The sequence below is a fragment of the Alligator sinensis genome, unplaced genomic scaffold (assembly GCF_000455745.1).
Source record: "Alligator sinensis unplaced genomic scaffold, ASM45574v1 scaffold1779_1, whole genome shotgun sequence".
Taxonomy (NCBI): Eukaryota; Metazoa; Chordata; order Crocodylia; family Alligatoridae; genus Alligator; species Alligator sinensis.
In genome coordinates, this window is record NW_005843117.1 from 216 (window position 1) to 5,932 (window position 5,717).

The window sequence follows — 5,717 nt, forward strand, 5'->3', positions numbered from 1 at the left end:
GGATTTGGAAACAGCCCCAGGTGGAGGTGGAGGATGCTTGCTGGTAACAGGGCCACACATGGTTCTTGAATGACTAGTGGATTTGGAATTGATTTGGCTTGGGACACACGAAAAAAATCCTTAAAAAAAAATTTTAAAAATCTCTGCTGGGAGGGGCTGAAAGAGCAGAAAGGGGGATGAGCAGGTGAAGCTGTTCAGACAGGTTCCTCATATGTCAGCAATAGCCCCTTAATAGGCTAGGAGAAAGGCATCAAATTGTCCCTTAAAGGACTGAAGTGCTTTTAGGCCTCCATTTCATAGATTTCATAGACATCAGGGCTGGAAGGGACCTCGGAAGATCATCAAGTCCAGCCCCCCGCCCAAAGGGCAGGAAGTCAGCTGGGGTCATAGGATCCCAGCAAGATAAGCATCCAGTTTCATCTTGAAGGTGTTCAATGAAGGCGCTTGAACCACCTCCGGTGGCAGGCTGTTCCAGACCTTGGGGGCTCGTTGTTAATGTGTTTAGAGATAGTCTGATTAAATTGCAAAGCATCTCTTCACTAGGTAGTTCGGTAGTCCACAAATTGGAGAGGCTTCTCAACAAAAGATGACTAAATCTGGCTAGTGGTAGCACTTCATTTAGGGCAGGGATGTCAAAGATATGGTCCATGGGCCAGGTCTGGCCTGCAGGGCCCTATCATCCAGCACCTGGTGCTTCCCCGGGGTCTCAAGTTGGCCCATGTGCCACATGCAGCATATTCCAGACTGGTCCCTTGCATTGGGGGTGAGATGCAAGCCATACACATGCCTGCCCCAGGTGGTCTGGGGCACCCGGTGCCTGTGCTAGGACACGTTGCACACAGTATCTATGCAGAGCCAATCTGGAACCCTCCCCTGCCCCCCATGCCAGATCTAGTGCCCACTGCATCAATGCTGCCTGTTCCAGGACTATGTTGCATGTGGCACCTGCTCTGGCCAGTTGGGGATGCACACTACACATGACATGCACTCCAGCAAGTCTGGGATGGGTGTGGTATGCAGCGCAGGTCTCAGGCTGGCTAACGCAGACACTGCCTGCAGTGCAGTCCTGGACCGGCCGGGGCAGGTACAATGGGTATTAAATCCACAATGCAGGAGGGGTTCTGTGGTCCCACACTCTTCATGTAGCCCATGGATGCCAGATGAGTTTGGCATCCCTGATTTAGGGTGTCTGCTTTACCTTTTATTTGGTATTGGGGCCCACCTTGCTGTACCAGTGACTGCCTACATCTAAGTAAAGGGTGGTGTTACTTTCTTTATAGTATCTCTACATGTTTTCTATATAAGATAGGGAAGAAGCACCATTGCAGTTGGCATCAAAGAAGTGACAGGACATTTGTCATTATACCGAGTAGTTAGTCTTATTAGACTGAGGCAGCCAGAAAGGCTTTGTTTGGAATCCATAGATCTGTTGAAATAAGGATAGGGCATTTTAAGAGGGATGGGGATGGGACTTAAGGATAGGGGTGAGGGATTTGAGAGATGAAGTGTGGTTGTTTTTGAAAATGTGATTAAGGAAAATCTATATTTTGTCCATTTTAAAACATTCAGAAGACCATTTCTTTGAACAACTCTGTCACCTTCATGAGTTGGAGAAAGGACTTGCCAACAAAATCTCAGAGCAGCTTACAAAAGAGACCAAAATAAATAAGCAAAAAGTTGTAAATCCGTAAAAACGTCAGTTTGCAAATGCTCAGTAGGGAAGTGCTAGATCTCAACAGCTTATTTTCCTGAAGATTCTGTATGTGCTTTGATACCTGTGCATGAGCTGGGGAAAAAGGATTGAGCAGGTCTTCAAATTCTGTTTCGAGTTGTTTTAGAGCTTGCAAGGTCAAGGCACAAACCCAGGCACTGAGAACAGGGAGTTCTCCTCCCTACACCAGGAAGCAAACCCTAGAGGAGGGGCAGGTAACCCCTGGCACTTACCCAGAGCATGGCATGTAAAAGCATTTTGCTTGGCATTTTGCATGGCATGGATGCCTCAGGGCAGATGGTGGGAGAGCCGTGAGGGCCCAGTCCTTGTGAAAGCGCTGCCCTGGCTCCTTCCTTCTGCCTCGAGGCACACGTGCACCCACCATCGGCAATGAGCTGGGCCAGGGCTCCAAATATGCAGCACGGAGAACCTTTTCACATGCGCTGCATGCATCTTGCAGTGCCTCAAAAACGTATGAGGCTCTGCAAAGCACATGTTCCCACTCATCTGGATGTGCCTTATTAGTTCAAAGGGCAGCAGTAAGTGTGAAAGTACTAGAAGTTCCTGCTTGTTAAAATTCGGGACTTTCTGGTTTTCCTAACTCTTGAGTGCTTGACTTTGCAACCTCAACAATCTAAAAAACCTATTTTAAATGTAATGTGTTCCATTATAAAAGATTCTTGTGAGCTGTCTTTTTCCTCCTTCCTCCCCAAAAGATGCAGACCTTTTTGTTTGGTAGAGAGAGAAAGATAACATGCTTTTGCTAGAGAAGTGCTTCTTCTTTGTCCCATAAAATTTCTGGCCATGCCTATTTGATTCATGAATGCTAAAAACACCAAATTTCCTCCTCTTGCTTGGATTCACAAGGGTAACTTTAGTAGATGCCAAAATAACTGAAGTGAACAATAAAGAGCCAAATCCTACTTAGTGTTAAGGTAAGTTGCATGTTGTGGTAAGAGGGGAAAGCCACTGCATTCTTCCACTGCACCTCTTACATCTGTGTTCTCAACCTGTCCTCCCACTGAGGGGCACATAGAGCAGGATCTCCCCCAAGTCCTGTGGGGAGAGGCTCTTCCTAGTTTTGCCCCAGACTTGATGTTGTTGCCAGTGATCCATCATTCTCTCTTGCCATTAACTAGTGTAAGTAGTGCTACAAGGAGAAGCCTGTACTGATTTTAATTGGAGTTAAGTACCTTTGAAAATCCCACTAGGCCTGTATCAGAATCTGGAGGTGCTTAAATACCTTTAAAAATCTGACCGTGATGTTTATCTCCCTACAGCACTATTCCAGGAATAATGACTTGTGTCAGTGCTAATAGGGGGTAGTACAGCAACTAGGTTGCTCAGAAAAAGTAAGGTGAAGATGTTACTTAGCAACAAGGATCTTCAAACAGAACTCTGCTCCAAATTGTGAAGGAAAATGACTAAATCAAAAAATGTAAAAACAAAAGGCTGGTGCAATGACTGGTGGTGATGGTAACATGTTGGAGAAAGGAAAAAAGCAAGCTTTGGGAATCTTTCAGAAAGTAGTTTCCAGAAAAAATGAAGCAAAACTAGAAATAAAAAGAGGTCAATAAAGGCAGTAATTAAAACTACGTAGCTAATGATTGTGAAAGGAAAATGAAAGGAACACATAGATCCGGGGCAGAGAAAGGAAACAGAAACCAAGCAGTGAAAAAAGCTGAACACAAAGGAATATAAAAATTAAGAGGGAATTTCCAGGTCTGTGTCTAATTATTGTCCTAGACTGAACATGTTTTCCAACATTATACTGAGCTAAATCTAAAGCCTGCTAAAATCAATGGAGAAACTCAGACATCAACAGGCTTTGAATAAGACCCAGAGTTTCTCACCAAAGGCACCAAGTGATTTTCAAATACAAATTAAACCACATAATGTACACTGGAATACTATTATTAGAATATTTTATAGTTGAGGAAATTCGAGACATAAAGGACTGAAGAGTGACTTGAATGGCAATACTAGAAAGTAATATTATGTAGAAGCTTGTGTTTTTTATAGATATTCAAAATTAGTCGCCTAAACTAGAACTCCTAATTGGCATTTACAAACCAAGAATACCTGGCAGTCTTCAATGCTGATGTGAGTGCAGAAATGTGAAAGGGGAGCTGAGATTTTGGTTGTAATTACAATACACAAATACCAGTAGAAAAGATTAAAATGCTAACACTAGCTTTTGGAAAGTTATTTTAGGTGAAAATCAGTATGCCCTTTTCAGCAGCAAATCAGATTTTTCTTGGAAGTCATGGGTTTGTGATTATGTTAATTAGTAATTGGTTTAACAATGAACATTTTGAGGCACAAATATTCTAAAAAGTTAGTATTTATGGATTCCATATATAACAATCAGATAAATCAATCAATTTAGAACAAACAATAAAAAAGATCATGTAAAATGTTTAGCACTTGATCCTTCTTTCTGGATTTGTGTTAATCTCTTGAAGGAATAGGGCTTAAGTGTTTTTGATTACTCTTACTAAACAAAATATCCCCAATACGTGTGCACACATGTACAAGAAAAGGTAGGTTAGTTCTGGAGGGGTACTCTACACCCTGGGATAGCACCTCCACTTCACTTCCACATCTCCACTCTGAATTGGACAGAACAGTAAGTTTTGTGGGGTTTTTTCTTACCTAAAAATGACAAGAAATCCTTTAAAACACAAACCCTAATTTTGGGTGCATATTCATATTTAAATAATCTAATAAAGTCTCTAACAGTCAAGTGATTTCAGATTTTCCAGCAGAGATCTAGATAATCACAGCATTGTTTTACAGACAGTACTGTGGAGATGTACCACTAACAGGGTTTTTTTCTCTTGTGTCTTTTGTGTTCTTCTGTACACCCATAATCAGTGATGCCCAGCCCCAATGACTTCTTTGCAAGTTCCGTGATTTTTAGTGAATTTAAAAAAAACCCTCAAGTGCTGGAGTCAAGCAGTTACATAAGAATCTCAGCTGTCATTAAAAGAAGACCGAGTATCCATAAACTACTGAGACAGGGGCGGATGGGAGGGCGCGGGGGTTACACTGCTGCTCTTGCACCCCCCCCCGCTTTTGATTCCTGTTCCACCCAAGGTTTAAAGTCAACTGGCGGCGGCAGCAGCATTTCTAGTCAGGCTGTGCTGAGGGAGTCAATTGACTTTAGGGCTCCTTGTATCATAGTATCATAGTAGCTAGGGTCAGGAGGGACCTGAACAGATCACCTAGCCTGACCCCCTGACACAGGCAGGAATGAATGCTGGGTTCAGACCCCAGACAGGTGATCGTCCAACCTCCTCTTGAATTTGCCCAAGGTAGGGGCGAGGACCACTTCCCTGGGAAGCTGGTTCCAGATTTTGGCCACCCTAACTTTAAAATATTGCCTTCTGAGCTCCAACCTAAACCTATTCTCCATCAGGTTATTACCATTGTTCCTTGCCACCCCAGGTGGTGCTGGGGAGAAAAGGGCTCTGCCTATTTGCTGTTGATCTCCCCTGATGAGTTTGTAGGCAGCTACCAGGCCCCCCCTGAGCCTCCTCTTGCTGAGGCTGAACAGGTTCAGGTCCCTCAGTCTCTCCACATAGGGCCTGCCCTGCTGCCCCGATCATGTTTGTGGCCCTCCTCTGGACTCTCTCTATGTTGTCCACATCCCTCCTGAAGTGAAGCGCCCAGTACTGGACGCAGCACTCCCACTGTGGCCTGACCAAAGTCGCATAGAGGGGGAGTATCACCTCTCTGGACCGGCTTGAGATGCACCTTTGGATGCATGACAAGGTATGGCTGGCCTTGCTGGCTGCGGTCTGGCATTGGCAAATCATGTTAATCATGGAGTCAGTAATGACTACAAGATCTGTTTCCGCCTCTGTGCTTTCAAGAGGGGAACTCCCCAGCCTGTATGTATGTATGCTGTGGATTCCTTCTCCCAAGGTGCAGCACCCTGCATTTGTCTATGTCGAACCCCATCCTATTCTTGTCTGCCCACTTTTGTAGTCTGTCTAAATCT